This window comes from Mus musculus, chromosome 10, assembly GCF_000001635.26.
Source record: "Mus musculus strain C57BL/6J chromosome 10, GRCm38.p6 C57BL/6J".
Classification (NCBI taxonomy): Eukaryota; Metazoa; Chordata; class Mammalia; order Rodentia; family Muridae; genus Mus; species Mus musculus.
In genome coordinates this window covers 19661151-19684487 of record NC_000076.6, presented here as the reverse complement: position 1 = coordinate 19684487, position 23337 = coordinate 19661151, and the positions used below count along the sequence as shown (strand labels likewise).

General features: G+C 39.2%; 1 long non-coding RNA gene across 1 annotated transcript in view; it reads left to right on the top strand.

Moving 5' to 3' along the window:
• Gm33332 overlaps positions 1-22539 on the top strand; it is a 56859-nt gene extending 34320 nt beyond the window's left edge. Inside the window, exons 2-4 of the long non-coding RNA XR_380146.2 lie at positions 15206-15337; positions 20763-20778; positions 21860-22539. This is a non-coding gene — a long non-coding RNA (predicted gene, 33332). The remainder of the gene's footprint in view (positions 1-15205; positions 15338-20762; positions 20779-21859) is intronic.
• Positions 22540-23337: the final 798 nt, after the last annotated feature.

The window sequence follows — 23337 nt, the reverse complement described above, 5'->3', positions numbered from 1 at the left end:
AAGAGGGTGCTGGATCCCTTGGAACCTGAGTTACAAACGGTTGGTGAGCCACAAAGTAGGTGCTGGGAATCGAAACCCAGGTTTTCTGCTGTTAATCACTGAACTATCTCTCTAGTCCGATTTTAACTTTTGAAAAGCACTCCTAGGGGCTGGAGAGATAGCTCAGTGGTTAAGAGTACTGTCTGCTCTTCCAGAGGTGCTGAGGTCAATTCCCAGCAACCACATAGTGGTCCTGCCACATTAGGAAAAAAAAAAAACAAAAAACACTTGGTATTTGAATTCCTATCTGCCTTGTTTCATCTTGGAAGTGAGCCAGCCCTGGAAAATGAGTGTTATCTCTACTTTCTCACTTGGGGGTCTCACAAGCCAGCATTACTGCAGAAGGCTGGGCAGCTGACCTGGTCATGGCTCAAGGCACAAGCCCATATGGAAATCATGCTGAGCAATGTCCTACACACTAGACACCACTAGTAACCAAGTTGTTACCTTGGCGTCAGTATTACCTTTCATTCTGACCCCAGCTGGAATGGAAGCACAGAGCACATTAGCTCTTGAAGACCACGGGAAGCGGTCACTAGGATGGAATTTACAGAGGTGTGGGGATCTGGTCTTCCTGCTGTCTACTGTGTAACTTCTGCCTGCTGCTTAAGCTGCGGTCTGCTGAAGAGGAGCTTTGTGTTACCCAAAGCCAAGAGAAACACACAGTAGCAGGCCCACTATGAAGAGAGGAAATCCACATTTTAACCAGATACCTAGTGTGTGTGTCGAGGTGGGGAGGAGTTCTTTCAAATGCCTGTTGAAGTTTAAATAGCAAGGACCAAAAGAATTAGTAACTAACATTACTAAAGGGGTGCAGTATTTCTCTTCCAACTTATGTTTTGTAGTTCATCTTGTAGCGAATTATTATTTTTTTAAGTCATTTTATTTCTTATAAATTACTTTAGGTCATATTTTATAACAAGCACGTTGTCAATAGCAATAAAATGATGTCAACATAGAACCATTTTTCAAGTACACAGCACAATTGCCATTTTAAGAGGGTAAGACTAGCACGTCTAAAGATATACATTTTCTACAGCAGCAGATGACCTGTTTGAGCAGCCTGCTCACCTTCTACACCAGGAGAGTCCAGGATCTTGGTTTCCAGTCATGCTTTTGTTTCCCTGTAGCACCCATGGCCACCAGAGCACCTCTAACGGGGATACAAGTGTTCATGGGAATCACACGACAGCCATGTTTTCACTTCTGACAAAGCAGTGAGAGCTACAGAAAGATGTGACACATTTGTTATCCATTTTAGCAAAGTGTCAAAGCTCAAGTGTTCCCACACACACTTCAAGATACTGTTGGAAGCTAATGTCTTCCATTCACATGGCACACTGCCATCAGTGAAGCGCCTTCCCCTTTATTACCCTGTCTCATCATCCACTGGCCGACAAGGCGAGTGACATTAAGCTTTCCTTACTGATGAACAGGGCCAGGCATCCTGAGACTGACTTGCCTTTAGGGCTCTAAAATTACAAATAGTACCAAACTCTGTATAAACGTTACTCTTTCCCTAAAGGCGTTCTTACAATAAAGTTTAATTTATAAGTTAGGCATATATGATGATGAGAAATAATTATTACTAATAAAATAGAAAAGTTATAGCACTATAAATTATATGGATCTTTCTCCCTCTCTTCTTCCCTCTTTTTTATAATCCCATCTCGTTCTGTTTTCAATCTGCCATTTCAAGGAAGCATCTTATAGTATTTCTTTGGAATATTCAAATTGCCTAGATGTGCACAGATTAGCATCCATGTTTTCATTCTTTTTCTGTTGCTGTGATAAAATATCATGACCAAGGCAACTGTGATGGTTTGTATATCCTTGGACCAGGGAGTGGCCCCATCTGAAGGTGTGGTCTTGTTGAAATAGGTGTGACCTGGTTGGAATGGGTGTGTCGCTGTGGGTGTGGGTATAAGATCCTCACCCTAGTTGCCTGGAAGTCAGTCTTCCACTAGCAGCCTTTGGATGAAGACATAGAACTCTCAGCTCTGCCTGTGCCATGCCTGCCTGGATACTGCCATGCTCCCACCTTGATAATAATGGACTGAACCTCTGAATCTGTAAGCCAGCCCCAATTAAATGTTGTTTTATTAAGACTTGCCTTGGTCATGGTGTCTGTTCACAGCAGTAAAACCCTAACTAATTCAGAAACTTATAAAAGAAAAATTTTATATGTCAAATTTCAACAAATTATAATCAGAATTATATTTTATTGATAAATACATATTTTTAAATTTTTCAAAATGTATTTTATATCTTATGAATGTGAGTGTTTAGCTGTGTCTATGTGTATACAACATATGTATGCCTGGTACCCTCAGAGGCCAGAAGAACGTTGAATATTATGGAACTAGAGTTACAGCCTTAGGTGGACAGTTGTGAACCCATGGGGTGCTGGGAACAGAAGCCAAGTCCTCTACAAGAGTAGCTAAGTGCTCTTAGCTACTGAGACACCACTCCTGTTATGATAAATATATTTTTAAAGAAAGAAAAGGAAGAAATCCCTCTTCAGAACTGATCAGCCTGAGAATTAAAGGGATTACAGACCATCTGGGGTGACCTACATCCACTTCCCTTCATTATTATTTGATGTTTAGACAAGGCTTAGCTATTTACAAATGCTTTATAATAATTTATTATTCTGGTATGCTTTATGGCTGAGGGTTTGAGAGCACTCCCAGAGATTAATTACAAAGGTAGAGGCCCAATAAAAGATTCATTAAACTCTGTGGTGTGAAAAGATTTGCCCAGTATCTCTTGTGGGGGAGGCACTCAGGAGAGCTCACCCAAGATCCAGGAAAAGAAAGAAACTTAAAGTAAATAGATTTATGTTTCTTAATAAACAATATGATAATCGCAACTTTTCTTTTCAATTTGATAGCATTTAAAACTGGTTTTATGAGACAGGAGAGATTGCTCAGGGGTCATATGTACTTGCTGTTCTTCCAGAGGACAAGTGTGATTCTCAGCACTCATATAAAGTAGCTCACAACTGCATGTCACTCCAGCTCCAAAGGACTCAACACCTTCTTCTGAGCTCTTAGACACAAACACATAGATATTGCGTGTGCATATGCACACACATAGAAACACACACACACACACACACACACACACACACACACACATACACAGAGAGTGACAGAGACAGAGAGTCAGAGACAGAAATACAGAGACAGACAGACAGACACACACACATAATTAAAAATAGAGAAATCTTTTAAAAATGATTTTTGTTTTAACCTTTAATTCTAATGTGCCAGTTAAAACCTATTCATCATAACTCTACAGTCTCAGAAATTATTCCTCTTCCCTCTAGGGCATGAATCTGAACACCTCCCTTTTAACTAAAAATCTATCAATCTGAAATATATCTCTATCTCCTAAAAATATTTTGTTGCTGTTGTTTACTCTTTAAGCCAACAAGTAAAGGGTGACAATAAAAGTAGATTTATGAATCTAGTTCCAGAAAAGAAAGTAGTAAATATAAATCTTTAGATATCATTGTAAGAAAAATCAGTACAACTACATATGCCTTTAATATCTATCACAAATTATGATAACAAAGTAGACAAGGAATTCCAAAGTGTGTCGGCCCCTGCAAAGACGACATCATAAAATCCCACTGAACAGAACAGCCAAGGCCATTAGGAAAGTGGTATTAAAATGGATGGAAAGAAATCTCTGTGGGTCAATTGAGTCTGGTCCATGTGTTTTTACAGAGTTGTGAAATCACACAGCATTCTGTCACAGTCTACTTTTATTCATCTCTAGAGAAGCCTTTACCAGGACGTTCATGCCTGCAAAAGAAGCCTGGGAATTCTCCACGCTTGTGAGAGTCAAAGCAAAAGAGAAATAAAGGACCACTGCATAGCAACTGTGGAAGATCGGAAGGATGAAATTCAAACAGTTCTATCATTGCATAATTGATCCCCCAAAACCACTAACGAATTCCTACTGCCAAATTTCATGATATGTACAAAATTGTCACCAGGGCACTGGGGACTGTTAGTCATGTGTTTATTTAGCATGCAACAAGCCCTCCATTTAATCTGGGCATAGTGGATCATGCCTGCAATCCTAGCGCTAGGGTCTAATGTCATTTTTGTTTGCACAGTGAATTTGAAGCCAGCCTGGGCTAGAGACATTCACAAGAGGCCATCTTCCCCATGCTGTTGTAAAATCATAGTGATTGATGACTTTCAATGACTTTGGCTTTGTCAATTTGTGATCCATTTGTGACCTATAGTAGCACCTTAGTTCCTGATGACTATTTTCTCGGCCATTCTCCATGTGAAGGAGCATTTTGCTGCCCTCCATTGATATACAAGAAAATGAACTTAATTAGTAAGTAGTCTGTGTCTTTCCAAGAAATACTAGTCCTATTCAATTCAGTTTAAAAAAGGAGATTTATTCTCAAATAAATTTGAGTAAACTGTTTTATGATTCTTGCCTTGGTGATTCACACTGGCAATTTTAAATTTTCTGAACCGTCTGGTGATAGAGAAATTCATTTGATTATAGATTTGGGGTTGTACTTTGTTTTGTTTTGCTTTCATGTAGCATTTGCTAACATTCCATGGAATTAGGGTTTATAAAAACCTCTACAAATATACTTAGAGGAAAAGAAATCAGTTGAAAGTCCATTCTAAGCATACCAATGTGCAAAGATTTAGTATACAGAAAACAGTGCAAAATATCTTAGTACTGCATGTTGATTGCTATCCTAGTTTGCCTCTCTGTTGTTGTGATAAACACACTGACCAAAGCCAACTTGGGGGAAAAAGGCTTATGTCAACTTAAAAGTTACAGTCCACCAAGTCCTGGACCTTGAACTCAGAGATTTGCATGCCTCCATCTCCTGAGTGCTGGTATTAAAGGTCCTAAGCCTTTACTGTTTCACAAGATTTGTATAAGTTCTAGATTGAAGCTCATTCCAGATATAGTCAAGGTGACAAACAAGAAGAGCCATAACAATCCATCATCATATCTCCTTAAGTCCAAAAGAAGACAATAACCTGGTCATATTAATGCCTAACATGATGTAACTATCCTTTGTACAACTGCAAACACATAAATGATAAGCTTAGCTGGGTAAGATCTCATCACTCCCATAATCTCTTTATCTCCTTGAACACAGGATTTAGTTCCATTCCACTTCCTGGTACCCCTTTAATACTTGAACCATACATCTTGTATTTTTCTTTCCTAAGCTTTCTATAGTTGATTAAAGTGATCTTCACGGGAGTGAACCACAGGGCACGGTCTATTGAGATTTCCTTTGTCAATGCAACCAATCTAAATCTCTTCACTTCAGAATCAGGCAGACTCTTCACACAAAGGCAAAAAGCAGCCACATTATTCACCAAAATACCCCCCCCTCTCTCCCTCTCTCCCTCTCTCTTTCACTCTCTCTCTGCAACATATTAAAGCTCTTCTCCTTTGAAACCATTTGAGCCAGGCCCCCACAGTTCAAACCAATCTCAGTACAATTGTCTTCCATGTTCCTACTAGTATGGCCCATTCAGCCCCACTTAATGCTCTCCACTGCTTTCCTAATCCAAACTCTCCAAATCCACATTTGTCCAAATAAAATCATGGTCCTGCCTATCATATCAACACCCTACTCCTGGTACCAACTTCTGTCTTAGTTAGAGTTTCATTGTTGTGAATGAAGTGTTAGAGTCCATGATATATTCGTTTCTTTAGGCGAACAAACTATTATAAATTTCTCAGCTTCTAACAAAAAGAAATTTATTTATCACAGCTCTGGAGCTAAGAAACCCAAGGTCAAGGACTCCACAAAGTCAGTGCCTGACAAGAGCTGGCTTCCTCACAGAATTGATTTTTCTGCTCTGTGCTCTCAAGACTGACAGGGTGAGGTGTAGCTCTAAAGCATCCTTCCTAAGAGCACTAATCCTGTTTGTGAGGTGTCCACTCTCCTATGTAATCTCTTCCCAAGGCACCGCCTCCAAACCCTGACTCCATTTTGGCTTTGAAAGCCGTCTTACAGTAAAGTCAAACCAGGTTCATTCCTATTTATGATTAAGCCTCTGATTCTCAAGGATTGGACTATTCTCCACCTGATACCTTAATTACAAATGGTTCTCATGCTGGTCTGAGTAGGTATGGCCTCCACAGATTCATGTGTTTGAATGTTTGGCCCATGATGAGTGGCACCATTAGTAGGTGTGCCTTTGTTGGAATGGACATGGCCTTGGGGGAGGAAGTGTGTCACTATGGGAATGAGCTTTGAGGCCCTGCTTAGTGTGTAATTAATGTCCCCTTCTAGGCCTGTGTATGTAGAACTCTCAGCTCCTTTTCTCACACCATGTTTGCCTGCATGCTGTCATGTTTCCTACAATGATGATAATGGACTGAACCTCAGTACCAATAAGCCAGCCCCAATTAAATGTTTTCCTTTATTAGAGTTGTTTGGAGAGTAAGGGAACTTCCAATGTCCCTTGCAATCTGACCACCTGCACCATCTTTCCTCCTTCGCAATTTCCTTAGGCACTAGATGGATGAGTTGTCTCAAGTTACAAAACCAGAAGTCAAATCTATGTGGAAAAGGTGGGGGTTGGGGAACATTTTCATGGTATATGCACACTGAAAATATGTACAGCTTATTGTACACAGCTTATTATATAAAGTTCTTTATACGTAGTTTATGGTATTGAGTTGCAGATTCTTGTTACAGGAAATACAAATGAGAGGTTGGAACAGTTACTGTATCTACAATATGGATTCTACATAAAATCTTTTTCCTCCTGATCCCAGATGCTGGCTGCCATTGGGCCCCAGGCACCTCTGCCCCCATATCTACCTTTTCCTTCTACATCTTCCATGTTTCCTCTTTCTAGGGCTGTTGTGACAAAGTACCACAAGTAGAGTGGCCTAGACCAGAATGAATATACGATCTCCCTGTCCTAGAGCCTAGAAGCTCAAACATGGTGTTGCTATGAATGAGCTCTTCTGGAGTCGCCAGCGAGACTCTGCTCCCTGTCCCATGCTTAGCTTCTGGTGACAATTGCTGACAATCTTTGATATTCCTTGGCACCTGGCAGCATAATTCCTGACTTTGCATGTACGTTCCTCATCTGAGTGGCTGCTTCATCCTAGCCGTTCACGTTATAAGGACAACAATCATGTTGGACTAGAGGCCCAGCCATTTCCAGTGTGATTCTCAACTTTAATAGTATTCAAAAATTTTTAATCAAAAAAGAAAAATAAAAGGTATGTCCTAGATACTGGGACTTAGAACTTCATTATATGAATCTTGGTAAGATAAAATTCAACCCACAGAAGCAATTTACTTAACTTTTCAGTGTCTCAGTTTTCTCTCTTATGGAAATATCTTAAGGTTTTCATTGCTGTGAAGAGACACCATGACTAAGGTAAGTCTTATAAAGGCAAACATTTAATTGGGGCTGGCTTACAGGTACAGAGAGGTTCAGGCCATTATCATCATGGAAGGAAGCATGACAGTGTCCAGGAAGACATGGTGCTGGAGAAGGAGCCAAGTGAGAGTTGATCAGAAGGCAGCTAGGAGGGGGCCTCAAAGCCCACCCCCACAATGACACACTTCCTCCAACAAGGACACACCTACTCTAACAAGGTTACACTTCTCAAGCATATTCAAACCACCATAAGAATCTACATGAACCACAGAGATGAGGCAGAGATTCAGCCATTTATAACATGAAGCAAAATTTGAGATGTCCCTAGCATGCAGCAAGCCATCGCCATTCTTCTCTCCCACTATGACTACAAATACTGTCCCCAGAAAGATCTTTTTGTTTAATATTTATATGTTGATGCTCCTGCCACCTCACTATTAACCACTATTTTTTTATACATATAAAATAACATAAAGAAATATATGCCAAGTATTAAAGTCTTGAGGGGTGCTTCCTCTGTGTTAAAAGTAGTCCTGATGGGCTGAAGAGATGGATCAGCAGTTGAGAGCACTTACTGCTCTTGTAGAGGACCAGGTTTAGCCCAAATTGCATATGCACATGGTAGCTCACAACTGTCTATAACTCCAGTTCCAGGAGACTTGATGCCTTTTTCTGGTCTCTATAAGCACCAGACATACATGTGGTGTACACACATATAGGAAGTAAACACAGACATAAACTAAAAATAAACAAGTAGTTAGAAGCCTTCATGGGACATGTTAGAAACGAACAGAACAGCATAGGAGAGATTTTAATTCTTCTTTTAACACCCCTTTTGGTGTATCTAAATTTCTCAATCTTTAACTTTCATTTCTCACCTATCAAATTATGAAGACAATGAAGTGGTTATGGTGATCAAATGGACTATAAATGAAGTATTTGTCAAATGCTCCAAACAAATGAGTAATGAATATTGTAAAATATATAATATGCATATATGCGTAATATTTATGCATATGTATTATTCTATGAGCAAAGACTTGTGCAAATCATTAAGACCAAGCCTGTAACTTTTAAAATTAGGGAAAATTGAGCTTACTAGGTCATTGTTTCAATGGGCAAGTATACTGTCTAGTTTTCCAATGATGACACATCCAGATCTGGCTTTCAAGAGAACCACTGCTGCAGATGCTATGTGCCTATCATCAAGGCTGGCTTTAAGCACTTTACAGATTCAATGCTATCCCCATCAAAATTCCAATTCAATTCTTCACAGAGATAGAAAGAACAATTCTCAACTTCATATGGAATAATAAAAAACCCAGTGAAAAAATAGTGAAAACAATTTTCTACAATAAAAGAACTTCTGGGGGAGTCACCATCCCTGACCTCAAGCTTTATTACAGAGCAATAGTGATAAAACTACATGGCATTGGTACAGAGACAGGCAGGAAGATCAATGGAATAGAATTGAAGAACAGAAATGAACCCACACACCTATGGTCACTTGATCTTTGATAAAGAAGCCAAAACCACACAGTGGAAAAAAGAAACGGTGCTTGTCTAACTGTCAGTCTGCATGTAGAGGAATGCAAATCGATCCATTCTTATCTCCTTGTACAAAGCTCAAGTCCAAGTGGATCAAAGACCTCCACATAAAACCAGATACACTGAATTAATAGAAGAGAAAGTAGGAAAGAGCCTCAAACACATTGGCACAGGGGAAATTTCATGAACAGAACACCAATGGCCCAAGCTCTAAGATCAACAATTGACAAAGGGACCTCATGAAACTGAAAAGCTTCTGTCAATAGAACAAAATGGCAACCTACAGACAAATGGGAAAAGATCTTTACCAACCCTACATCCAATAGAGGACTAATATCCAAAATATACAAATAACTCAAGAAATTAGACTCCAGAAAACCAAATAACCCTATTAAAAATGGGCTACAGAGCTAATCAAAGAATTCTCAACTGAGGAATCTTGAATGGCTGAGAAGCACCTAAAGAAATGTTCAACATCTTTAGTCATCAGGGAAATGCAAATCAAAATGACCCTGAGATTCCACCTTACACCAATCAGAATGGCTGAAAAAAAAAAAAACTCAGGTGACAGCAGATGCTGGAGAGGATGTGGAGAAAGAGAAACAGGCCTCCATTGCTGGTGGGATTGCAAACTGGTACAACCACTATGGAAATCAGTCTGGTGGTTCTTCAAAAAATTGAGCATAGTACTACCTGAGGACCCAGCTATACCACTCCTGGGCATATACCCAAAAGATAATCTACCATATCACAAGGACACATGTTCTACAATGTTCATAGCAGCCCTATTTATAATAGCCAGAAGCTGGAAACAACCCAGATGTCCCTTAATGGAAGAATGAGTACAGAAAATGTGGTACACTTACACAATAGAGTACTTACTATTCAGCTGTTAAAAATGAGGACTTCACAAATTTTGCAGGCAAAATGAAATGGTTGGAACTAGAAAAGATCATCCTGATTGAAGTAACCCAGACCCAAAAAGACATACATGGCATGCACTCACTGATAAGTGGATATTAGCCCCAAAGCTCAGAATACCCATGAAACAACTCACAGACCATATGAAGCTTAACAAGAAGGCCAAAGTGTGGATGCTTCGGTCCCACTTAGAAGAAGGAACAAAATAATCACCGGAGGCAGAGGGACAGAGGGACCTGGTGGGAGAGGAGGGGGGAAGTGGGGACAGGATCAGGTATGGGAAGAGACAGGAAAGAAGTCCAGAGGGCCAGGAGAATGAATAGTAATATGTAGAAGTGGGGGTGGACGGGAAATGGGGGTGGAGGGACAAGTAGAATGTCCCAGATGCCATGGTTGTGAGAGGTTCCCAGGACCCAGTGGGGATGGCATTAGTTGAAATGCGCAACAGTGGGGAGATAGAACCTGAAGAGAGCACCTCCAGTAGATAGACATGGCCCCCAATTGAAGTATGGGGCCACTCACACATCTCAAAAATTTTACCTGAGAATTGCTCCTGTATAAAGGAAATACGGGACAAACATGGAGCTTAGACTGAAGGAAAGGCCATCCAGAGACGGCCCCATCATGTGATCTATCCCACCAGCAGACCCCAAACCCCAACACTATTGCAAATGCCAAGATGTGCTACCAGTCAGGAGACTGGCATGGGTATCCTCTAAGAGGCTCTGCCAGCACCTAAGACAGATGCAGATAATCACAGCCAATCATTGGGCTGAGCCTGAGGACCTCAATGGAAGAGTTAGGGGAAGGACTAAAGGAGCTGAAGGGGATTGCCACCCCATAGGAAGAACAATACTATCAACTGGACCCCTCAGAGCTCTCAGAGACTAAGACACCAACCAAAGAGTATACATGGGCCATTCCATGGCTCCTGGTACACATGTAGCAGAGGATTGCCTCATCTGGCCTCAGTGGGAGGGGATGTGTTTGGTCCTGTGGAGGCTTGATGCCCCAGAGAAGGGGGATGCTAGAGGGATGAGATTGGAATGGGTGGGTGGGTGGGTGAGCACCCTTTTAGAGGCAAAGGGGAGGGAGATGGGGGGGGGTCAAAGGGGTGACTTGGTAGGGAGACAACATTTGAAATGTAAACAAATATAATAATTAATAACAAGTAAAATAAAAAGAAAGGAAATATGGCCACAGGGGGTCACTCATGTGCTGTGCTCTACCAAGAAGTAAAATTGAGCTCTTCAATGCAGTATTATGCCACAACTTTCCTATTCTGAGCTAAGAGTATGATTCCGTTAAAACCTTTAGACAAATGGTATTTTAGCTTGAAGAAGGTATACTTTTAATGTACAAAATGGAACACCCACTAATCTCTTCATAAAGATTCAAGTGCTGTGGTAAGTGTGTGCTTGAGGAAATGGATATTTTCATTAAGCCCGGGCTATGGTCAATATTGCTACTGCACATATCACATATAGATTATTAGTTTAAAAGGAGAATATATACCCAGACAGCTAATATTAGAAATCTGTTAAGCATAATAGAGGATCACTTTGATGTTTAGAATGGTACTTGTATAACATCTTGAATATAATCCTTACAGGTTGTAGCTCATTTTCTTGTGGCTTTGATTTATCTTTAGCATTGTCATGAGTAAATGAGAAATAAGGGAGTTATTGACACATGTAAGTCAAATAACACTGATCTCTCAGTGTTCTATTGCTGTGAAGAGACACCATGACCATAGCAACTCTTATAAAGAAGAACATTTAATCGGGACTTGCTTACAGTTTCTGAGGTATCATCCAGTATCAGCATAGTGGGCAGCATAGATGCACACAGGCAGACATAGTACTGGAGAGGTAGCTCAGAGTTCTACATCTGGATCCAGAGGTATCAGGAAGGAGAGAGACACTGGGGCTGGCTTAAGCATTTGAATCTCCAAAGCCCTGCCCCTATTGACACACTTCTTCCAACAAGGCCACACCTACTCCAATAATGCCATATCTCCTAATCTCTGATAAGTAGTGCCATCTCGTAATGGCCGGGCATCCAAATACATGAGCCTATGGGAGCCACTTCTATTCAGACCACCACAGTAGGTCAGTGTCTGTCATTAGGCCCTAACATTTGTGGTTCTAGACACTCTTTATCATTCTTATTTGGGCAGAATCCAAAGATGGGGAGAAGACAGTTCTTTTTTCCTGAGTGGTTGTCAGAGACATAGGCCTTTTTCTATTTTTTTACTAGCTGTTAGAGAGAAAGCATATAGCCAATGTGTATAGCCAGCAGATGGTCTCATTTGGACTGTGCATGCCAAAGGCCTGGGGCCATTTAGATATCATTTGCTGCAGATGTGAGACTCTCAGCAAGTACCCAGGATCTGCAGAGTCCAGCAGGATGTTGTGGGGTTTTGCTTATCTTGGTTTCTGCTGAAGGGCATGGTTTGCCCCAAACCTCTTAGAACTATTTTGTATCTTTCTAATAAACTAAATTTTATTAATAATTGTCAGGAAGTGATCTGTTTTCTGCAAGCTTATAATTCAAGTTGATATAAGTGTGAAATTTTCTGGTTAAGAGGGATTCTAGCTGGTGGAAAGTGGAGCTTTTCCTGAATTTTATTCCACAATACAATAATGGCTGTAAGAGAAATTGGATATTTAAAAGAAAATGACTACAACAGTATTTTCTAGACTGAGAGGACAGGGATTTGGCCATCTTGCCTGGGGGTTGAATAGAAGGGTGTCTGAGAATATCTGGGAAGCCATGAGCTGCGTGGAAACACTCACTAGGGCTTGGCTTCTTTTCCTTCCAGCTTTGAAGGCTGTTGCTCTCAAGCTGTGTTTCCTCTTGGACCAGTGACTTCATCCCTTAAACCTAAACAACAGAAAATGTAAATACCTCTGAAATCCCTGGGGATGAGACCAGTGGGCGCACTGTATACTCACGGGCATATACAGACTCTTCTTTACTAAAACATAGAGTCCTAAGCATAAATCACCGAACACTTCTAACATAGCTGCTACACCGCATCTGATGGCCGATATTAGATGACACTAGAAGGATCATTTGCTCTGTTTCTGAAGTTAAATATCTGTTTTTCAAATAGCCCACTGTGGCTTCAAACCTTCAACTAATACCAAACTACTGCCTCAAAATACCAACCAACTTCCAACCGGTTGCACTTGTTTCTCCAAATGAATATTATTTCTTGATCTAACACCAGCCTGACAGTGTTCTCGAAGAGAGCACCCATTTTCCTAGCATGTCTGCTCCCTAGACGAGATTAGATGGGACAAAGACTGTCTAGTGTGGCTGGCCATGGGCGTGTCACATCCTATTATGAAAAGATGTTTGCATCATCTGTATTCTAGGTTGATGACAGCCTACCTTGTAAATCATGCGATTATACTTATAATTATGTTTGTTGGAGAAGTGGATCTGAGCTGAAGTGATTGGTGGCAAGGGAAATCCATTTACAGTTTTTATTAGCAGCAAAATCTAAAGCCTTAAAAATCACAATGGTGCCCAACTATATAGAACCAAGGTGATGTTTCTCATGTTATCACTATTTTAAGCCACTTGGCTGACTGTTTGGGGTTACCTATGTCTTAATGTGTTTAGGAATTGCTTTGCTTGTGTCTATAGTTTTGCATTCATCAAGATGCTTCTGACTCAAGACCCATGATTCCAAGCTGGTGTTTATAGATGTGTTTGTAGAATTTAAACTACCAGTTTAAATGAGATGATAAAATGAAGGACTTAGTTCAAACACTTTTGCTTTTTAAAACTATTTCCTTGGTAAAATAATGTGTAATAGTATATTTTAGTTAAATATTTTCAAACTCACTTTTATAGCCTTATATAAATCCTCTCTATGCCAGAGAAAATATTAGTGAGCCTTCATCTACCAACACTAACATGCATACCTCTATCCTGATGTGTGACTGGAATATGGTTAAAAACTAAATAAAGAAAAATGAAGGTACTAGTATTTAATAAAGAGAGTAGATTTAGCATCATAATAGGAAAAACTCACAAACTACTCCTTCTTGCATAACTAATATTTATAAGTCACTTGATGAGCCATTTTGAGATCGCTCTCTTCGTAGCCTGTGTAGTTAACAGCTGGGGTATCTAACAGTAGTGGCTCAGTCAAACTTCAGGGTCCAGATTTGGATGTTTGGATCAGTGGTTTATAGGCATAACTTACCTTCAGATACCAGAGAGTTTCTTAGTAGAAAAAACAAAAGCAGAGCAAAGAAGTCCTGATTCTAATTTTTCCTCCTGTATGTATATGTATATGTATATGTATATGTATATGTATATGTATATGATGTATATGTATATGTATATGTATATGATGTATATGTATATGTATATGTATATGTATATGATGTATATGTATATGTATATGTATATGATGTATATGTATATGATGTATATGTATATGTATATGTTGTATATGTATACACACACACACACTGGCAAGACTGCCCTACAAATTTTGGCTTCTTTTTAGCAAGGCTCGTTACAGTATCACAGCAAGAGGTTGCCTGGATTTTCTGTAGTGTGCTCCAGTGGCTTCAGAGACGTACCCATCAGCATATACTATGTTCTTAGAAGAAGACAATGCCACATGGATGGTGTGGTCCCTAATAGAAGTGACCGTCTACCAAGATTTTACATGCAAAAGTTAATGTAAAAACTCTCAAAAGATGCCACTTTTTATAGTATATCTGAGAGTTTGAAATAGCTTGCAATTCTGTATGAAATGGTGAGAGAAATACTCAGAATAATACTAGTTTGTCCTCATAAAAGTACTTGTGTTAGCTTGGATTTAATAATAAAATACCACAGCCTTAGTGGCTTCTAAAATACATTTTCCCTCCACAGCTCTAGGGATTGGACAGGTTTTGAGTCTGCTGAGACCCCATGTCCTGGTTCCTGGGTAGCACTTTCTTGCTGTGTCATTCTCAGAGGGTAGAAAGATGAAAGTTCACTCTTGTGCCTCTTTGCTAAGAGTATTAATTTCATTGATGAAAGCTCCTTCTCCATTCTCTAAGGGTCTCTGTAGTATCCTGGCTAAGTGTGTATCTTCAGTATCCTCCACAGCCCGGGGATTTGCTTATCCCCCAGCTAGTTGCTCTATTTAGGAGAATGTGAAACACCTGTAGGATGTGGATCCTGATTGGCAGAATTAACTCACTGGGGGTGGGCCTTGGAAGATGATAACCAACCTCTGGCTCTGATCCCACTCTCTCTCTGCTGCCTAGTCAACCATGATGTGGCTGAGTCGGTTTCACCAATCTCGATGCATAATGTTCTGCTCAAGCATCTGGGGCCAAGAAATGATGAACTTCTGAAACCATGACCGAAATTAGCCTTTCCTCTTCTGTCTCTGTCAGGTATGATTACCATAGCAAAGCACAGTTCCACTTCCTAGTATTGTCACCTTGAAAGTTAGAATGGCAACATATGAATGTTCCCCTTTTACGAAACACAGATTTGTTTCCCATGCAGTAGAATCTGAATATCCTTTCTCCTCCCTCAACCACTGCCAGCTTCTCCTCACTTCCTCTCCCGCCCACACCCTTTCCCTTTCTGTCTCTCATCAGAAAAGAATGGGTTTCTAAGAGGTAACAACAAAATAAAATATAAGAAGATAAAACAAAACCATCATATTGAAGTTGGACAAGCCAAGCCAACAGAAAAATAAGAGTCCCAAAGCAGGCCCAAGAATCAGAGACCCACTCGTTCACCCAGAAGCCCCACAAAAGTATTAAACTGAAAGCTTAGGATATATGACAATAGCTTCTTGTTTAAAATTTTATTTATTTACATCCCAAATGCTGCCCCTCTTCTTGTTCCTCCTCACAGAGACTCTCCCCCTTTCACCTCCCCTTCTCCCCTGAGAGGGTTCTCCCTGTCCCTGTATCTCCACCAACCCTGGAACATCAAGTCTCTGCCAGATTAGGCACATCCTCTCCCACTGAGGCCAGACAAGGCAGCCCTGTTGGTGAACCGATACCACAGTCAGGCTACAGCTTTAGGGAGAGCCTCTGCTCCAGTTGTGGGGCTCGCATGGAGACTGGGCTGAACGTCTGCTCTGTACATGCTGGGTCCTTGTTTCAGCCTATGAGTGTTCTTTGATTGGTGACTCAGTCTCTGAGAGCTCCCAGGGGTCTAGGTTAGTCGTCTCTGTGGGTCTTCCTATGGGGTTCCTGTCCCCTTCAGGGACTTCAATCCTTTTCGCAAAAGCGTCCCCGACCTCCATCCAATGTTTGCCAGAGCGTGGCTGTGAAGCTTGGTCAATCTGCATTTAAACTGGAGCCCAGATCAGTGCCCTGGAAGCTGAACTCAGGGAGTCTAGGCTTACTCTTTGGTGAAGCACAGAAATGTAAGCCAAGTTCAGGGAGTTATTTCAAAGGTCAACGGAGAATGGAAGTAATACTTAAGATCCAAAATAGGAATCCTTACATGTCAGGCACAGATGAGAGCTTTACCAGATAACACACCCACAGATGAGTGTCCATGAAAAAGCTGTCACATGAAGTCAGACAAAAGAATGTGCATCCACTCCTGTCACTGCAAGTTCTTCTGAGATCATATGGTTTCATATTTTCTTTTCTTTTTTTTCAATTTTTATACTGTATTTTTATTTTTTCTTATTTAAATACATTTTATACATCAAACATATTAATAATATTGATTATTTTGAGAATAAAATAATTCATAAAAATTGCTCAACTTTTATACTCATATCCCTTCAAACCCTAAAAATACTATTAATGAATACTTAATACTATCCATGACTGAGGATCCTATATCTAATGTTGAATACCAAATTGTTTCAAAACATATAAAATATCCTTTGGGGGCTAAGCATATAAAAGAGCATAAAATATTAAAGATGAGTAATTAAGAAATATATTCAAAAGCCCATATATGATACCACCTGACATAGTGAGAGAATATTTAAATGCATAGTATATCTGTGTACATTGTCTAATAGTTTACTTTAAAAAGATTATCAGTGTTTCCAGGAGAGATATTATTTTATCAGTAAGTATATTTTAAGAATTTCAAAATAGCAAAAACTCTTAGAAGTTAAACATTAAGAAAATGCTAAGAAACCCTGTCTCAAATAAAACAAAAAAATGCTAATTTCAAGCACAGTGAGAAAATTATCAATAATATTTCCATGATGTTTGTAAAACATGATTTTAATATTTCCAACTGTTAATATTCAACAAACAGAATAATTACTTTAAGATATATTTCATTATTATATCTACTTTTTCATGTCTGATTTTATTTATTTGGATACTGTCTCTTGTCCTCTGGTTAGTCTGGCAAAAAGTTTATCTATCTTGTTGATTTTCTCTTAGCACTGATCTCATTGTGTCCCATAAGTTTTGGTATGATATGTCTTCATTTTCATTAAATTCTAAAAAGCCTTTAATTTCTTCCTTTCTTTCTTCCTCGACCAAGTTATCATTGAATAGAGTTGTTGAGCTTCCATGTGTATGTGTGTTTTCTGTTGTTTTTGTTGGTATTTAAGACAAGTCTTAGTCTGTGGCGATCTGATAGGATGCATGGGATTATTTCCATCTTCTTGTATCTGTTGAGACCTGTTTTGTGAACAATTATATGATCAATTTTGGAAGGGGTACCATGTATGTGTGCTTTGAGCTTCAGTAAAGTTTCTTTAATGAATGTGGATGCCCTTGCATTTGGAGCATAGATATTCAGGATTGAGAATTCATCTTGGTAGATTTTTTTTTCCTTTGACCAGTATGAAGTGTCCTTCCTTATCTTTTTTGATAACTTTTGGTTGAAAATTGATTTTATTTGATATTAGAATAGTTACTCCAGCTGGATTTTCAAGACCATTTGCTTGAAAATTTGTTTTCCAACCTTTTATTCTGAGGTAGTGCCTGCCTTTGTCACTGAGGTGAGTTTCCTGTATGCAGCAAAATGTTGGGTCCCGTTTAAGTATCCAGTCTGTTAGTCTATGTCTTTTTGGGGGGAATTGAGTCCATTGATGTTAAGAGATATAAAGGAAAAGTGATTGTTACTTCCTGTTATTTTGTTGCTAGAGGTGGAATTCTTTTTGTGTGGCTATCTTCTTTTGGGTTTGTTGAAAGATTACTTTCTTGCTTTTTCTAGGGTGTAGTTTCCCTCCTTGTGTTGGTGTTTTCAGTCTATTATCCTTTGAGGGGTTGGATTTATGGAAAGATATTGTGTAAATTTGGTTTTGTCATGGAATATCTTGGTTTCTCTATCTAAGGTAATTAAGAATTTTGCTGGGTATAGTAGCCTGGGCTGGCATTTGTGTTCTCTTAGGATCTGTATGAGATCTGCCCAGGATCTTCTAGCTTTCTTAGGCTCTGGTGTGTAGTCTGGTGTAATTCTGATAGGTCTGCCTTAATATGTTACTTGATCTTTTTCCCTTACTACTTTTAATATTCTTTCTTTGTTTAGTGCATTTATTGTTCTAGTTATTATGTGACAGGAAGAATTTCTTTTCTGGTCCAGTCTATTTTGAGTTCTGTAGGCTTCTTGTACGTTCATGGGCATCTCTTTCTTTAGGCTGGGGAAGTTTTCTTCCATAATTTTGTTGAAGATATTTACTGGCCTTTTAAGTTGTAAATCTTCCTTCTCGTATATACCTATTATCCTCAAGTTTGGTCTTCTCATTGTATCCTGGATTTCCTGGATGTTTTGTGTTAGGATCTTTTTGCATTTCAAATTTTCTTCGATTGTTGTGTTCATGTTTTCTATGGTATCTTCTGCATCTGAGATTCTCTCTTCCATCTCTTGTATTCAGTTGGTGATGCTTGCATCTCTGAATCCTGACCTCCTTTCTAGGATTTCTAACTCTAGGTTTGTCTCCTTTTGTGATGTTTTTATTGTTTCTACTTCCATTTTTAGTTCTTGAATGGTTTTGTTCATTTCCTTCACCTCTTTGATTGTGTTTCCTATAATTCTTTAAGGAGTTTTTGTGTTTCCTCTTTAAGGGCTTCTAGTGTTTACCTGTGTTCTCCTGTATTTCTTTAAGGGAGTTCTTTATGTCCTTCTTAAAGTCCTCTATCACTATTATGAGCAGTGATTTTAGATCCAAATCTTGCTTTTCTGGTTTGATGGTGTAACCAGGATTTGCAATGGCGGGAGAATTGGGTTCTGATGATGACAAGTAACCTTGGTTTCTCTTGCTTATGTTCTTGTGCTTGCCTTCTGCCACCTGATTATTTCTAGTGCTACCTGATCTTGCTATATATGACTGGGGCCTGTCCTTCCTCTGATCCTGGTTGTGTCAGAACTCCTTAGAGTTCAGCAATCTCTATGATCCTGTGATTCTGGGATCCTTTGATCCTGAGATCCTGGGTATGTCAGTGCTCCTGGGAGTCATGCTGCCTCTGCAATCCTGAGATCCTGGTGTGACCAAGCTCCTAGGATCCTTGGTTTTATGTTTTTTTTTACTTTTATTATATATGTGTATATATATATATATATATATATATATATATATATATATGGATGTAATGTTGTATATATGTCTGTGTACACGTGTATAGTACAGAGACCAGAAGAGGGCAATAGATTCTCTGAGACTAGATTTATAGATAATGGGTGCTGGGAATGGAACCTGGGACTTAAGAAAGTTGCCAGTCCTCTTACCTGCTGAGGTATAAATCTAGCTCCAAGAAAAATATTTTAATGAGAATACAATAACCTAAAAGACACACTTATATGCTTTACAAAATTCCTATAATTGAAAAACATTTTGATGTTTTCCACTTTTGTGTGTTTTATTATTAGTAGCAATAATACAAGAATAATAATTAATAAAGAACTATTTCCTTTCTTTTCTATCTGGGCTAAAATCTTTTTGCCTTTGGTAAGCCCAGAAATACTACTAGTCAATCAAAATATGTGAATGTTTTAAAGCCATTTGGTTTCTAAACTGGCTTCCCTAATTTATTGATCTCATTCCATCTGTGTCAAACTGAATATTATAATTAGATATTTTTGTAATTCATACATACAATGACATTTTAAGATTGGAAAATTATTAATGAGCTGAAAAATAAAAATGAATGGCAATTAAATTTCCTCTTCCAAGAACTGTCTGTGTTTTTGGTCTGGTATTTTTATTGATTTCTAAGTCTTTAAATATTAAGAATATTAACTCTGTTTATCATCTCTGCTTCAGAGTTCTCATCTCATTCCCTCTTGAATTCACTTTATGATGATTTTAAGATTCGCAAAGCCTTATGTATGCTACAAAATATTGAAATTTTTGCCAGCATGACCTCTTCCATTGCTTTATGCTCTAAAATCCCTCTACTTGCCAGGGAAATAGAAAAGTAAGCGCTTCCTTTTAAGTTTAAGTCAATAATATTTTCATGTTGTTGATTATTGGGTTAGCTTTGAGTTTCTTTGATGGTTTGAGAAGAAGGACAGCATTGCCTTTGACTGAATCATAGAGATAGGCTCATGCATCCAGGTCCCAAGCAAATGAACAATGGATTAACTGTACAAAGGAGATACGTGTAGCAAGGTGCACAGCTTTAGATTTAGCTCAGCAGTTTCTCTTAAACACAGTGAAGTCTCTTGTCCTTTTTCTTAGCTATACAAGGCAAACCACAATGCTTCCACCTTATTTCAGTGCCTCTGAATATATAAAAAATATATTCATATTAAATAAATAAATAAAATATATTATATAAAATATATACATATGTAATATATAAAATATATAAAAACTTTGATCTCTCTCTCTCTCTCTCTCTCTCTCTTTCTCTCCCTCCCTCCCTCCCTCTGTAGCCATCATTATGTACAGGTGAGTGAAGATTCTTTCTGTGAGACAAAAGGCTTGCTGGCTTCATTTCCTATCACATTGTAAGGTAACACTGCAGGCAAGGATCCTGACTGAAATGGAGAAGTACAAACAAATAAATCCCCAGCCAATGCTTGATTGGAATAGATATATGGGAGTCGGGGGCAGAATTGACCAGCTGCTGGACCATATGATAAACACAGAGAATCATGGTGTGGTATAAAAACTGGGCATTTATACGGTACAGCTGGCTATGCATAATCTTCTTCTAATTTATAAGGCAGGAACATCTGCTCTCTAGCTGCCTCTCTTTCCAATTTTCTAACAGCCTTACTCTTGAGCCTCTAGTCAGTGGATCAGCCCCGTGATACTGCAGGGAAGAAGGGAAGACCATCTTCAGGAGAAAATTAGGGTCCAGAATCCCACCTGTCAGAAGCATCAGACAGGCTCAGATTCATGATCTCCTGGATACTTGGTCATATCTTGACACAGCATTGTGTTTTGTTCTGTTTTGATTTGATGTTAGAATGGCATTTTGAAATTACATTTTCACATGAAGAATCTTGGGCTGCCATCACTGGATAGGGTCTTTTTGTTCCTTAGTCCACAAGAGGAAGATTTAGGCCAAACTAACTTCTGATTGCTTCCAGTGAGAGTCACTATTAGTTTCTGTTTAGTTCAAATCAGCTGGTACTCACTGAGGACTACACAGGCGAAGGGGAGTTGGGCATGATGATGCTCTCTGTGTTGGTTAATCGTCTCTGTCAGTCTAGCTGGAGTTAGAGTTGCCCATGGAAACTCTGAGTCTATCTGTGGAGGCATTTCCACAAAGATTAAAGTGAGGCGGGAAGACCTGCTCCGGATATAGGCAACATTATCCTATGGACTGGAGTCCAAGACAGACCAGCAAAGAGAAAGCAAGCAGAATCTCAGACTCTGCCTCTCTACATCCTGAGATGGATGCACGTGTCAGCACTTCATGCTTCCATAGCTATGCCTTCTATGTGACAATGGTCTGGACACTCAGATTTGAGCCCAAATAAACCTATTCACTCTTAATTTGTTTTTTTTTTTTTCTTCCCAGTAATGCTGTCACAAGAAGAGTAAACAAGAAACCTTCTTAGCTCAGAACTGCTTACCACAGCCCTCTCACAGGCTTGTCTTCACTCACTGGCCTTTGCTTCTTTTCCCATGTTGTCTCTGTTGCGCACCGGGAAAGGGTGTTTAGATAGTAATAGAATCCCATTTGTATTGCCTCTCTTTTAACTCCTAGTGATGGGTAGAGGCTTGGAATATTTTTAAAGAGACCTCTAAGATTCAAAGGAATAAAAATCCTCATTGTAGAATTGCATCTTCTAGGCCAAACAGGTAATATAATGAAAAGAGGAATACTCTCTTACCTTTCAGTAACGCCATTTTGGAAGAAGCCCATTGTCCTAGACATTAAGAGGCATCAGTATTTATTCTGCCATCAGTATAAACTCATGATGTTGACTGTCCTACCTAGCCTCTCTGAATCTGTGTTTCTAGAACTTCACAGTGGGTTTAAGATCTCCAACTCATATAAAAAATACCTCTTAAGATAAGACATTGGACAAATATTAGTGACTACAATTTGATATTTATGAACATGTGGAATATTAGGTTTATAATAAGATGACTTAGTTACCATTCTCAGTAGGTATTTTTGAGAGAGAAGAAAGTGAAGACTGTAGAGACTACTGGGATAATAGCAATTATCCAGGGAAAAACCTGTATCTTTGGTATTCCTGTCTATTTAATGTAACTGGAAGTTATGTAAGCTATCATAATGAAAATGGAGTCCCTTATATGAGCAACAAAAAATAAACAAAGCAGAGACATCACAAAGCAGGAACTGTCATTCACGATTTCCTGATAGCAACTTTCAAATCACTGTCAGAAACACAATCTACCACAGCCTTTTACACACACACACACACACACACACACACACACACACACACACACAGGGAGAGACAGAGAGAGAGAGACAGAGACAGAGACAGAGACAGAGAGAGACAGAGAGGGAGAGAGAAATAGACACACACACACAGAGACAGACACACATAGAGAAACAGAGAGAGACAGACACATGCACACAGAGACAGACAAACACACACTGACAGACACACACACAGACCTACACACACAGAGACAGACAGACAAACACATACAGAAAGACAGACACAGAGACATATACAGAGAGAGAAAGAGACAGACACACACAGAAACATACACACACAGAAAGAGACATACACACACAAAGATATACACAGAGAGAGAGAGACACACATTCAGACAGAAGCAGAGACATACATATAGAGAGACAGACAGACAGACAGACACACAGACACACACACACACACACACACACACACACACACATACACACAGAGACATAGAACAGCTTCCCATTACTCAAATCTGTGAATGTTTTCATAGCTGACTATGGCCCATGTACTCCCATTCTAATCAAAAATAAATATTACTGTTCTTTCAAGAGTTTCCTCTTGATATTTAAGTTGATAAAAACATGTTCTA